A 14,542-nucleotide genomic window follows, 5' to 3' on the forward strand; every position below is an offset into this window, starting at 1 on the left:
AATTTCTCAATCAAAAATAATCCTGAGAGTTTTCAATGGAGATTTAAACAAAAAAAAATACAAGAAGAATACCAAACCCAATCTTTGATTAAACAAATAACTAAAATGAAACAAAGATTCCTACCTCTTTTAGCAATCCTGGATGAGATTTGTTGCAGAGCCCAACCTCCAATCTCCAGATCAATTCTTCTCTTCCAGAAATATTTTTCCCCAAAATTCCTCCAAAACATTTTCCAAAATGTCCCTCCGGGAATTATTTTTCCAAAAATTATTCCCCCAAAATATTTTCCAAACCTAGGTTAAATGGGAAAGTTTTGACCAAAAAATCTTTTTTTTTTGCATTTAAAATATTTTATTTAAAATACCATCCCAAAATTCTTATTTTTGAATTTAAAATACTTTTACACAATTTATTTCTAATTTAGAAAAATCAAAATGTGTCTTCCTCAATTAATTTCTAATTTTTTTAATTTTAAGAAAACTAACATTTATATTTCAAATTATTTAATGAGGGTAAAATATTTTTAATTAAAATAAAATCTCCAAATTCATTCTTTCAAAACTATATCAAATATAAATATAAAACTTATTTTTCTAATTAAAATTGATTTTCTTTAAATAACTAAAATCAACCTTTCTATTTTTAAAAGGGCAAAGAGATTAAACTAATTCTATTTCAATTAAATTTAAATCTTTCCTTTCCAAAAGCATAAGAAAAATAAATTAATCATTTAATCAAACTTGCTACCAATTTGAATTGAACAATTCTAATTAACGATTACTCGCATAAAGGGAACCTATTTAATTTAGTCCCTTAATTACTAATGCATAAACACACATTAAATCAAATTAAATATTAAGGATTAATTACTCAGTTTAACCACACACAAACACACAACCCAAGAAGGTCAAACAGATAGATGACCTACATACCCACCCCAAAGGGAATACCGACGACGACTGACGATGCTCACTTGAGCATGACTATGGTCAAACAAGGTCTTACGACCACCTAATCCAAAATCTAAGGACCAAAGAGGTACACTCAAACCTATGAATCTAGGTGGAGACGAACCTCGCACCCATGCAGTATTGTACCTGAAATCTCCTGCAACCAAGAGTCATACATGCATACATATATATATTTAATGAAAGTGTTAGCTCGAGATTAATAACACGAAATAGGAGAACTAATAAACTTGCATACAAACTGGTGAGAAAACCACATTAACAGGTATGCACTAAAATCAAAACACCTGACTATAACACTATAATATGATAAATTAACCAAGGTCGAACTGAGATTAGAAATTGATTAGGGCAGGGGTACTACAAGTATACCATCACTCACGTCTATATGTCCATCTCAAATCAAGTATAATAGTAATCATGTCCTAAAACATATAAACATCTTAAAATAGTCCAATAACATGGATCACATGAATGTATCCCTACACACGCACACCAACAAAATAAACCACACATAATGAGTCAAACATATTCTCACAAGTCAAAGTAATAAGCATCTAAAGAAAAGCATGGAGGGGTACTACAATGGGTGGTGTCCCTTTTCAACCTTTTGACTCTTCATGCCTCTTGATGCTTAACCCATTATCTTAATGCTTTACTCTTTATTTCTAAACTAATCTTTCACCCTATTTAGAGGAGATCGCTATTGCTTGAGGAAGAGAAGGTCGATCAAATGGTAAGTTTCATTATCTCTATTTTGTAATACCCTAATTGTTGCAGTATGTTCAATTTATGAAATTGTGAAGTCTTACTTTGTAAGACAATTTCATCTTTGTCATTAATTGTTTCACTTAGTACTCGACCAAGTCATGACAATCAGCCCTTCCCAAATTTTCTTGTCCTCAAGCAAATGGCTTGATCATAGATTGAGAAGAGGATTAGAATCATGAAACACATCTATGACCTCAAATATAATGTTCTCTAAATAAATTCATATCCCCTTTAGTTCTATAGATCATTATTCTCACAATCTAAATTAACCAAAAATAAAAATCCATGATGATAGGAATATGTTTATAGTAATCATATATATTCATGGAGTAGACATGCAAAACATGGAGCATACACATTAAAAAACACACGGCATTCAAAACAATATATGCAATCACAAAGTATACATGCAAATACAAGCATTATTAGATCTCTCCTTGTTGACTAGAATGCATCTCTTGATTTAACTTTCCCTAGCAAGCTAGTATGATCATTCTTTGATACCATTTGTAACGTCTCCTTTTAAATGCCCTAATATCCTACTAGGGTTAGGAACATTAACTTAATCATATGATATTTCTAATTTATTGGGGAAATTCAACCCTATGGAAGCTAGAATAAGGCGACTTGATAAGGTGTCTTAAAGTTCCTCTACCCTAGGCCCAAGAGCATATATACAATCCCTCTTGGCCTCATGTGGACCATTACATCTATATGAGGTGGTGTACCTAGTGAGGATTCCTATAACCATTCTCCTTCATCTTGTCATCCATTTCCTTGCTTCATATGACTAGACTTCTTGGTATATTTAATTCACCATGATAGAGGGATGGGGAGTATTCATAATAGGGTGCTCTAAAATCCCATTTCTTCTAAGCCAAAGGTAGTACCCCTTATACCCCCTTGATCTCATGGGACCATTCAATCACCATCATGAGGTGGCATACCTAGAATAGTACCCCATCGTTGTTCCCTTCCCTGTAATCCCTCATTACCCCTACCATGGTTGACTTTAATAATAAATATTGATACATATAAAGAATCCAATATTATGAATCTAATATAAATGTGATAATCAATCATAAACAATAGCATATTTTGATCAGTAATGAGAAAATACAAATAATATTCATCATGTTATGTGTAAAGAACTCATACCAAACCACAAGTATGTTCGAATTGTTGAACATTTAATTATTAATATTCAATTTGATCTATCTAATTTGATTCTTTCATGGATGCTAAATATTTTTCTTCTAATACCCCTCCATCAGGTTAGAGGGTTATGTCTTTCCCCTATGTGGTGCCATTGAATGTGTGGTGTCCTTTTTCAATAATTTCACTCTTCATATGTAATGCACCCTATTAGAATGCTAATTATTTCCCAATGGTTACATACATCATTTAGCATCATTATGTTTTAAATTAGGCTATTGAGATTATAAGTATATATATAATGCAATAAATTACTAATTAAATTTAGGGTTCTTCCTCACTTCTTCCCTAACCCTATGGAAGATGGTGGAATTATCGTGCTAAGGCACTTGGAAACAATCTACAAGCATGCTCTCTCAAGGTTTCTTAGGAACATGTGTTCATGTCCATCTCAGGACTCTCCCTCAAGGATTCAAAAATATATGTCCTTACCCATCTTGGGATTTACCCATCTAGTAACTAAATTACTCTGTCTTTCCCTACACAACCCCCCTAGCCTCACGAAGGCATTAGCAAAAGATTAAGGAATGGGCTATATATAATAGTTTTTCATATACTATGAATGTATATAAAATTAACTATGACTATCATACATATTGTAGTCTATATTAATATTACTACTAAATTTTGCATAAGAATATTAGCAAGCTTCATATATTGAGCATACATATTCAACACATTTGCATGAATACCACCAAGAACAAGGATGTTACTGCTTGTAACTTAATAACAGTTATGATGTAATCTAATCGATGGTGATGTCACTAAATGTTTTAATTCCTTTCCTTTATATCTCTCAATGTGAGGGAGAGGTAACGTCTCTTCATCATGTATACCCTTTGGTAAGACACACAACCTTTCACCATTGGCACCCTTTGAAAGAGTGTTACTCTTCATTATTTTTTCCCTTTGAAAGGGACACAACCTTTTACGATCATATCTACACTTCTTATTTAACTCAAAAATGCACTTATAATTCCCAAACTATCCCCCCTTCAAATTTGTTATCTTCTCCCTTTTATACCTCATATTTGGGGGAGTCACAATTTATTATTTCAATCCTTTTGACCATTCATTAATTTTAATCAAATTTTAATTATATTTAATTATATATTTATGTAATTTTTATTTTTATTCTTTTGTATTTTAATTTTATTATTATTTATTATTAAATTGTATTTCAAAATGGGGACCTTACATCATGCCTCTTCATGCTTAACCTACTCTCTTAAAGCTTTATTATTTGTTTCTAAACAAATCTTTCATCCTGTTTAGAGGATATTCCTATTGCTAGAGGGAGAGAGGATCAATCAAATGGAAGTTTCATTATCTCTATTTTGTAATACCCTTATTGTTGTAGCATGTTCAATTTCTAAAATTGTGAACTCTTACTTTGTAAGATAGTTTCATCTTTGTGATTATCTATTTCACTTAGTATTGGGTCAAGTCATGATAGGGAACATTAACATTGGGTTTGACTTAGGCAAGCCCCTATACAACACAACCATTTGCCCCATTTTCATGTGTGTAGGTTCAGATCTGAAAACAAAAAGGTTTATAACTGTTCAAAACAAACAATGACAAACAATCCCAGATTTTGAATAAGAAAAACCCCTAGAATAGGGCACCTCCAACCATGTCCAACACTTTTCCACTAAATTTTAGAGAAACAAACCTACATGACTTCATGATGATGAATTTGGAACTTTCGTTGAGATGCACACTCTAATACTGAGGCACCCTTTAACCATGTCCAACATTTTCAAGTCAAGATTGTAGCTACAAATTCTTCTTTGTATCTTATTTCCAAATATAGCTTACTATGTTGGTTTTTTTATTTTGTAATATACTATTATTGTTGAAAGTTATTATTTTGAACTATTATTTAGCCTAGATCTTGAACACACATTTCACAATCTCAATTCTATTGCAACAAAGGAACATAAATTTGAGTATTCAACTCTCCTATTTGTGTTCCAATGATATGCAATGGAGATTTGAGATCTTAATTTTCATCCATAGGCATCGGATCTCATTTCTATACATATTATCTCTATCAAAAACAAACTTTAAGAACTAATTTCTATCAAATTCAAGTTACATTAATCACCTAACAACAACAAAAATCATTTCTTCTATGCATGCACTCGCAAGCTAGTAATGTTTGTATCATCACTCTATAATTGGACATGACAATCATTTAGACATACTAGCCATAAATAATAATAGCTACTTAACTTTAAACTGCTTGAGAGAATGATGCATGCTTTGACCAACAAACAAATCCATATGAACAAAATGATTTTCTTGAGCACCAATTTGAAGTGTGCTTTGCTCAAATGAGACCTCAATCTAGTCTATGTTATATGGTTGCTCAATTTTTTGCAAGCCAATTTTACCATAAATTTTGATGTAGTCTTCCATGATTGAATTGAAAACTTGATTCAAATCCAACTCCCCATTATTAGAATGAAAATTAGAACTTTGAGGCACCCCATGTGAAGACTTGTATGTTGAACACTACTGGATGCTAAGAGGGGGAGTGAATTAGCATAAACTAGAATCTTATCAAATCAAGTTACTTAAGACACAAAATTCATTCAAACCAATGTGCAGGAAAGTAAATAACAGAAATAGTAAATGCATCCTCGCACAAACACCAAGATTTTTACGTGGAAAAATCAAACTGGAAAAAACCATGATGAGAATCAACCTCACAATATATTAATTGTTTACAGTGTTTGTGGCCATTGGTCGAAGAGCTTATTGCTTCAAACTTGCAAACTAAGGCACATAACCTTAGGCAAGATACAAATGAATACTTGCACAACTAAAGATCAATTTTTCAGGGTAAGATACAAACAATTGTCCAAATACAATATGAGAAAATAGTTTACACTATAAAAGGAAAATCATGTATCAGAATGCAGATAACAGTTCGTTGTTTAAACACTCATCCGACTGATCTGAAGCACTTCCAGGTCTCTATTTAACTTCTACTTCCCATCATATTTGTATTGTATATCTTCCTATCTCAACACCATTTCACACACACATCACCCAATAGTTTTGACTAAAATATATACCATTTGGACCAACAAAATTCTCCAAGAAGTTGACCTAATGAAAATATAACTTTTTTTTAAACCATTGGACCAAAGACAATCGATTTTACCAATGTGGAACGCACAAAATCATGTAGAGACCTTAATATTGTCAACTTCATCATCTAAAAGAGTTTTATCCATCCCACATGCAACCAAATATCTGAAAAACATCTTCAAGGGATAGGTCATTGCACACTAATCCTTAATCCGGACAAAAAATAAATTCTTCATAGATATTCTAGAAACATATCATGATAACCTTAATTCACCTTTTGAACGTCTACAGATAGATTTTGATCATTTGAATAATATCTGACATACATATACATAAATTGTGCTCAATTAGACTAAACTGAATATCATCATACCACTTCTAGACTAGAGGGTTGACATTAATCACAAGTTAAGGGCATATTTGCAACAATCTCCCCCTTTGTCATTGATGGCAACATTGTGCCAACAAAAATCAAAACTTCTCCCATAAACTCTCCAACTCCAAAAAGATAACACAATAACACAAACCCAAAATCTCTCCCCCTTTGACAACAATGACAAATGGTGTGTTGTACAACAAACCTTCTCCCACTATGAATATTATTCCATCAATAGAAATATCCAATAAACTATGTACACAACAAAGAAAGAAAATTGTACCAATTATGTTCACAAATTTTGCAAGGTGGGAGATGTGATAGCTTTGTTAATAGTTATTATTGTTCACCAAGAATAAATCCAATCTGTTTTAACTTTCCATTTCCAAAATAAATTTTTTAACAATATTGCAATCAATTGGAATTGAAATATATGCACAAGGGTTCTACAAGTCTTTCAAAATTTTCACCATACTGGTGAGATGCATATCCATAATATCTCACAATATGTAGAAATCTTTCTTCACATGCTCTCTCTAGCTTACCAGCTCATTCAACTATTTGTATATATCTTCAATTATCATTCTTCAATTTGAATCCTCATCATTCTTTAGATCAATGGCTTTGGATGACTCCAATATTTTAGACTCGATTTATTTAATTTTCTTCTGAATCTAACTAGTGGAATCATTTCATGTATGACAAAAGCTATAAACTTGAATCACATTGTCCAAACTTTGCTCAAATTTTATAGTGCAATCCTTCAAACGATTGTGTGTCGCAACACACTTATTCTTTAACCACAGCAGACGATTACCTGTCAATTTATTTTCCAAAGCATTTGAAATTACCATCTCAAGGCTTCAAGCCTGACCTTTCAATCACTCAAATAGCATTGTCAATTGATCTTCATCACTAAAGCAATCATCAATTTGCACACTCAAAAAAAAATTAATGGAGGAACTTCAGCATATCTTCAACTAAATCTTTGGACATAGTTCTTCTTTCTTGCTTCCAAGTGTAAGACACTGCTCAACTCAAGCATTTGTTGGGGGGATAATTTACTCGAAATCCAATCTTCCTTGAGTAATAGGTACCTACAATACCTCAGATGAAATTTCAAGTTCAATAACCATCTTTATTTTTGTTGTCTCGATCACAATAGGAGGTTCCTTCACACATGTCCTGTATGTCTCTTTTCCTTTTTCAAATTGAACATCTTCCAAACCTTTCTCATCCTTTCTCTCCTCTTTTTCTATAATATACTTATCTGGTTCATTCTATAACATGCATATTTCAACATCATCTTCTATATTTACATTCTTATAAGTATCCTCCAGTGTTTCCAATACTTCGTTTATAGCTTGATCACATGGATCTATAGGAACATTCTTTGGAATACTCACATTCACATTGTGTTGTTCTTCTTTGGCCATTGGAGTTTATTGATATTAAATAGAAGAATTGGATACTCATTGATGAAATATGGTATTGCATATATTAAAAGAAAAGTTTGATGGAATAAAATTTTCTTGAAGATTGAGATATATGCATTGTATTCATGGTTTTCATTTAAAAGAAGAGTTAGTTAAATAGAATATCTCTTGCATAAGTAAATGTTGGAGGTTTAACGAAATGGTAGGCTAAAAGACCATGTTATAATATACACCTTGGATGAAGTAAAATTAGTGCATTTCATGTATAGCATAGGAAAATTTGGAAATTATATCATCATGTCATTACTTGGTTTAGTAAGATAAAAGTCTTAGATTTGTGAAGGAGATGTATGGTCTTGATGAATTGTACTATTTGATTGAATGGATAGATTAAGGAAAGATGTATCATGTTACCCTATTGAATTTCAAAGAAAGTTCTTGTTCAATGAACTCTAGTAGGAAAGATTGAAAATGAATTGAATGAAGTCGTACTCTATCTCTTATGACAACCTCCATCGAAATGCTAAAATATTTAGTTTACAAATAATAATAGCTAAGGGCTGATGGAAATGAGATTGAATGGAAATATGTAAGTATGTATTTGAATTTGTGTGATATTTAACGGAAGTGGATATAAATTAGAAGTAGGTGAGGCTATAATACCTAGTCTCATGCTTAATATAAACAAATTGACTAGTTAATGGTTTATTAAGGAATGATCATAGGTGATAAGAATAGGAGTAATCAAAGTTTGATATGAATTTTTTTTAGAGATAAAGTAATGAGATCTATTTCTTATGAGTGATTTGCTTGTGTAAGTATATGATTGACTAAATTGTTTAATGACATCATGTAGAACACTCTAACCATCTGCATGCTATTTATTGAGCATTTATCTAGAAATGGTGTATGTATGTTATAGTATATCATCAAATGATTAATTGAAGTTATAACATTTGTTTCTATTATAACTTGGTAAATGTGATTATTTTATAGATGGGATATCTTGAACATTAATCTTGTATAAGTGTACTCCTTGTGTGTGTATGAGACACTTTATTTCCTCCTTGCATATGTTATCTTTCATGGAGAACATTTTCCTAGATTATCGTAAAGGATTGTATTGCATTAAAATGGATATAGATAAATAAAACTTATGGTTTCAAATGTTTGTCACGCACTCTCTAACAGATTCAGGGTGTTGTACCCTCGGGTGTTGTGTAGCGGATACTCCCTTTGGTGTGACTAATATTGGTCACCTCTTGATGTAGATTTGGATGAGTTGGTTATTTTATCTTGAGTTATTTTGTGATTTGTGTGAAGTATCGTTGGAGTTAATTTGATTTCTGGATATCTTTACCCTAGGACTGACCACTAATTTCTTCTTTCATTTAATTTGTTTTTTGTAGTGGCGCTTGTCACACTTTATTTCTTGATTGATTTCGCTAGCAGATTTTCCTTCTTTTTGTGCTTTAATGTTGGATTTAATGATCTTTCCCTTTTGACTTTCTTTCTTTTATTGTCCATGATGGTCATTCCAAATGTTGAAGTATTATGGGCCCTCATTATGAGTCAAGTGTTGTTTCTATCATGTTCATTTTGAACCTCTGATAGTGTGTGCAAGGGAGGACACCGCGGAGAGGTGCACTAGACTTAGTGAACAATTAGATAATATTGATATTAGTTGAGTAAATAAAATGTGTATAGAGTAAAATGAATTGGTAACTTTTTAGACCTTATGAAAAGATAGATAGAAGTGTGTTCGAATTTGAGAAATTTATAATATATGAGATAAATAAATGCAAAAAGGAATTGTTGATTTCATATCTTCCATGTGTGTGTGTGTGTGTGTGTGTGTGTGTGTGTGTGTAATGCAAAATTAATGGATTAGAGTGCCTTTGAATGATATGATTAGATGAATGATGTGTTGAGTGTTTGTATCAAAGTAATGTAGCAGAAGTGTGGTAGAGACTGAGAAGTTTGAATACTGTAAATCTTGTTTTCACTTGAGATTATAGGATATAGATTTCTGGTAATTTGAGATTCTTTTGATTTTAATTGGGTCTTGAAGGAAGCTATTCAAAATCTCCTCATATAGGTGTATGACATGTGGCTTCTTTAATAATATTAGGATGTGCCTATGAGTAAGATGTGTAAAATGTACATTTGTCTTCTTAATTGCATGTAACTAGATCTTCAAAGAGTGTTGCCATGCTTGAAATGGTGTGAGTTATTGTGATTGTTTCTTATAAATGTTACTCGGTGACGAATTATAGTTTTAATTTTACAAAATGTGGTTAGATGAAGTTTTCTTGAAAATATTTTAATGATTTGGCATGCTTATTGTAATTAGTAAGAGTATTGTGACTTGTTTTATCTCGTGTAATGCATTCACCTTGAATAATTGAAGTATAGTAAGGAAATTTTTGTTGGTGTTATCTTACTTTGAGCTAGGAAATGTTTTTAAATAAGATGTTTTAATGATTGATGAATCCTCTAGCGAGGAGATCATGTATATTGTTCGTAAATGTTCTATAAGAAAAATATGATTTGGTTGTCTTCAAAAGAATTTTTAGATTAATGTGTGGGTGCATCTTCACTTAAAGCTTGCGACTTCCAGGAGTAAGTTGATTTTTAGGGGGGGAGGATGTAGTATCCTTCCCTGACTCATCCTCTGTGAGAGGATGTAATAAACACTTTTAGATTTGTGCTCTGGTAGTCTCTTTGACATTAGTCTCTCCTAGACTTGCATTTTGATTTATGCATCGATAGACATATATAGACTCTTAGGTGATTCTTTGATTTCTATCTCAGATGATATTGATGATGCTAAATACTTTATATAGACATATGTTATTTGATGAGTTTTGAGGATGATTGATACATCTTAGACTATATTGATAATGAACATATATTTGATGGTTTATATGTGTTCGTAATTCATGATGGATCATATTGCTTATGGGATTTTGATGATATTATGATTATGCTAACCCTACTCTATGTTTATGATGACTAAGTTGATGCTTTGATGATTGTGATTGTCTTCTAGTGTTCTCATGATTAGAGATGATCTCATACCACTCATTGTGAGCACGGTATGGCATTGTGATTCTCTATCACTAGCCTGATCATTTATGATGTATATGTGTTGTATTGTGTCTAGTGGTGGATATAGGTCTGCAGGTATCAGACATCGACTCCACCTAGTCTCACAAGTCTGAGCGTGTCTTTATCTCAATGGCAAGTTGTTGAAGATGGCATGTGTTTCCCTCTCATACTCTGGGCTTAAGTTGTCTACCTTGTTGGTTTTGTCTTGTGGCGCAAGTTGGTGGTTAGAGCCTTGTGTTGTTATTTGGCCCTATGTCAAGTTGTTTGAGGTGTTGTGAGTATGTGGTTATTATTTAATTAATAATTAGATTAATATAATTTATTAATATTTAAATTAATTTATTGTATAGTATGGTTATTTAATTATTTGGATAATTTATTATTGAGATTTTATATTTATTTTATTGATTTGATTAATGTTGACTGAGCTTTATTTATTTAATTTACTGATTTATTATTTATTGGCTATTTATTTATTTATTTGGTTAATTTAGAGTTTAATTGATTATTTGATATTTAATTATTGTTGATATTTTATAATTATTTAATTGAGATGAATTTATTGATCTATGGCTTAATTGATTATCTAATTATTTATTTATTGTTTAATGGTCATTTATTTATTGTTTATTGATTTAATAATTATTTATTGTTGATTTGAATTTATATTTTATTATAAGTTTCTATTTACTAAGATTTTATTTATTTATTTATTTCTTATGGGGATTTGATTTGTTATTATCCCATTTATGTTTATACTACTACCTTATTATATTATTGTTTGCATATTCGGTTATAATATAGAGTTTGTCTACCATCTATGCTGATTGGTTATTTTTTGTGATAGTAAATAATATAGTTTTATATTATCTACCTCGTATTCACACATGGTAGGTATAATATATAGTTTTATGGAATTTTCTGATTGGCTAGTGGATTTCTATAGTTTGAGTTTTATTTTCTATTTAATGGATTTTTTTGTGTGTTGTCGAAGTTGGCATTTCTGGAAGATTTTGGATTGAAGCTTTGGATTGTGATTGAATTTTTGGATTGGATTGCTGGAAGTTGGATTGAAGATGTTGGATTGGAATCACTGGATTTTTGGATTGCTCTTCACTAGTTTGATTCTTGCCTTGGTTGCGATTCTAGGTTGGAGCTTAGTCTTCTCTCTCTGCAATTTAATTGGAAAGATTGTTTGCATTGTGATTGTTGAAAGATTGTTTGGGGAATGGATTTTGATGTTTAAAGTTTTCAATTTTGTTTTGGGGAAAATTTATGGATGATTGAAACATGTATATGAAGTATTGTAAAAAATTTGGAATAATGATTTGTCGGAAATGCATATTCTGCATTTTCTCATAATGAATCTTCTTTTCCCTTCTTTGTGATCTTGTTTGGGTTTAATGAACTCTTGTATTGGTATTCAAATTCCATTTTGTCCTTTTTGCATCTCCTCATGATTCTGCATATACTAGAAAGAGTAGAAGTGTTTGAGGCTTTGTCAGGAGTTGTTTTCATGAGTTTTGTGACTTTCAACCTTGTCTTAACTTGTCCTATTGTTCTCTTGAGTGTTGTTTGGGCCATATAATTCCTTTGGATTATTTTTTTGTATCTCTCTTGGCTTTATTTCGTCTCCCCAAGATGTTGTGCAAGTTTGGGGAAGTTTTGTGCATTTATGAGTGCAGTTGCGGTTAGAGATTGATGATGAATTCTCTTAGTATGATCATAATCTTTCATTTAAATGTTTTCCCTTATATTATTTCATCATCCCGCACCTTTTGGGAGTGTCTCTGAAGTAGTCACCGATGAGGAGGGACCTCAAAGAGATCAATCCAAACTAGTCAGCAAGAGAAAACACAACAAAAACACACAGATATGATGGAGGCATTACAGAACAGATAGTTTTATTGCATGAAGCTTGATTACATCCAACTAGTAACAACCAGGTTACAACATACCGGCACACAAGCCTGGTAGAATAGGTCACACCAGGACCTTGAATCGAAAGATCTATCTTCTAGGCACGTTTTATCTATCTGATACTTCTTGATTCTCTGATTGACTACATTCTAAAGAATGATTAAATATATATATATATATATATATATATCGATCCAAAGGATCTGGTCAGCCCAAAAGGGATCAAAACCCAAAGAGTAAGACCTAATGTGCAAAATGAACAAGGTCAGCCTCTGCCAAGAGATTCCTCCAAAAAATCCAAAGGATGAAACATAGAAGGTTGGCCGAACGCCAAGAAACATCGAGATCAACGTCCAAGGCTCTACAAGATTCGGAATAGGTTTCGATAGATCACCAGAATAGGTCTCAGGCAACCGGTAACAAAGGAACAATCGGTAACAACAAACTATCATGGAAACCGTAGCGATATCTTGCCAAAAAGTGATCCAAAAGAGATGCAATTTGAAAGCAACAAAGATGATCAAGTCTTGAAGTAGAATCCAACTCCATAGGATCCGGTGAGCCAAAACTGGGACACACGGAAAGGAAAACTAAAACTGCAAACACAAAACAAAACAAAACAAAACAAAAAATATTTTTGGTTCATACAAGATTGTTGTGACCGGGGATGCTCCCGCATCAGACATCTAAGGTTAATGAGAAAGTGAGCCTCTCACTTTGTTCGGGTCAGAGGAAAACCAAGGCGGTATACCTCTACTTGAGAAATCCAAGATGAATCTTCAACTGGTATGCTCTTCCACTTCACAAGATATTCTTTGTTCTGACTATTTCGAGTACTACGCCCAATCCTACTGTCCAAAATTTCTTCAATCTGATCTGGTTCCTTCTGAGGCAATTGTTTCTCCAAGTTTGCAAAAGTATCCTCACTGAATTATGGTTTATGGTACTCATGAAGATCTGCAATGTTGAATATAGGTGAAATACTTAGACTATCGGGTAGCCCTACTTCATATGCATTTCCAGAACTGAACTTCAAATCTGTCTTCATCTTCTTCCAAAGTATTTTCCAAAAATAGCCAACAAACTTAGTGTCTCTGTCTGAAACTATGCTCTTAGGTAATCCATGCAATCTCACCACTTCCTTGAAAAATAGGTCTGCTACATGCAATGCATCTGATGTCTTCTTACAAAGCATGAAATGAGCCATCTTTGAAAATCTATCCACTACCACAAATATAGAATAATTTCCTCTCAGTGTCTTAGGCAATCCAAGTACAAAATCCATGCTTATATCTTCTCAAGGTCTTACCGATACTGTCAAAGGTTTATAATGTTGGCTTGATGATAATTGTAATGTATTCATCACTTGTTGTCATTGATGAAACACTCTCACGCACAAATATGATTACATTGACTACCGGTATAACTTCAATTGGTTTTTACTACCCACCAATATGTTCAAGTTCTATCTCTAACCAGTACTTTGTGTCAATCGATATGTGCCTAAGAGATAACCTGTGGTAACACTAAGTTGGCATCAAAGTGAAGATGAAGTTGAAGGTGAAGATCAAGTGGAAGATTCCAGGAAAACGATTCACTAGTTTTATTCCAACCGGTATTGACTGCTCTAACCAGTATCTGA

This window comes from Cryptomeria japonica, chromosome 1, assembly GCF_030272615.1.
Source record: "Cryptomeria japonica chromosome 1, Sugi_1.0, whole genome shotgun sequence".
NCBI lineage: Eukaryota > Viridiplantae > Streptophyta > Pinopsida > Cupressales > Cupressaceae > Cryptomeria > Cryptomeria japonica.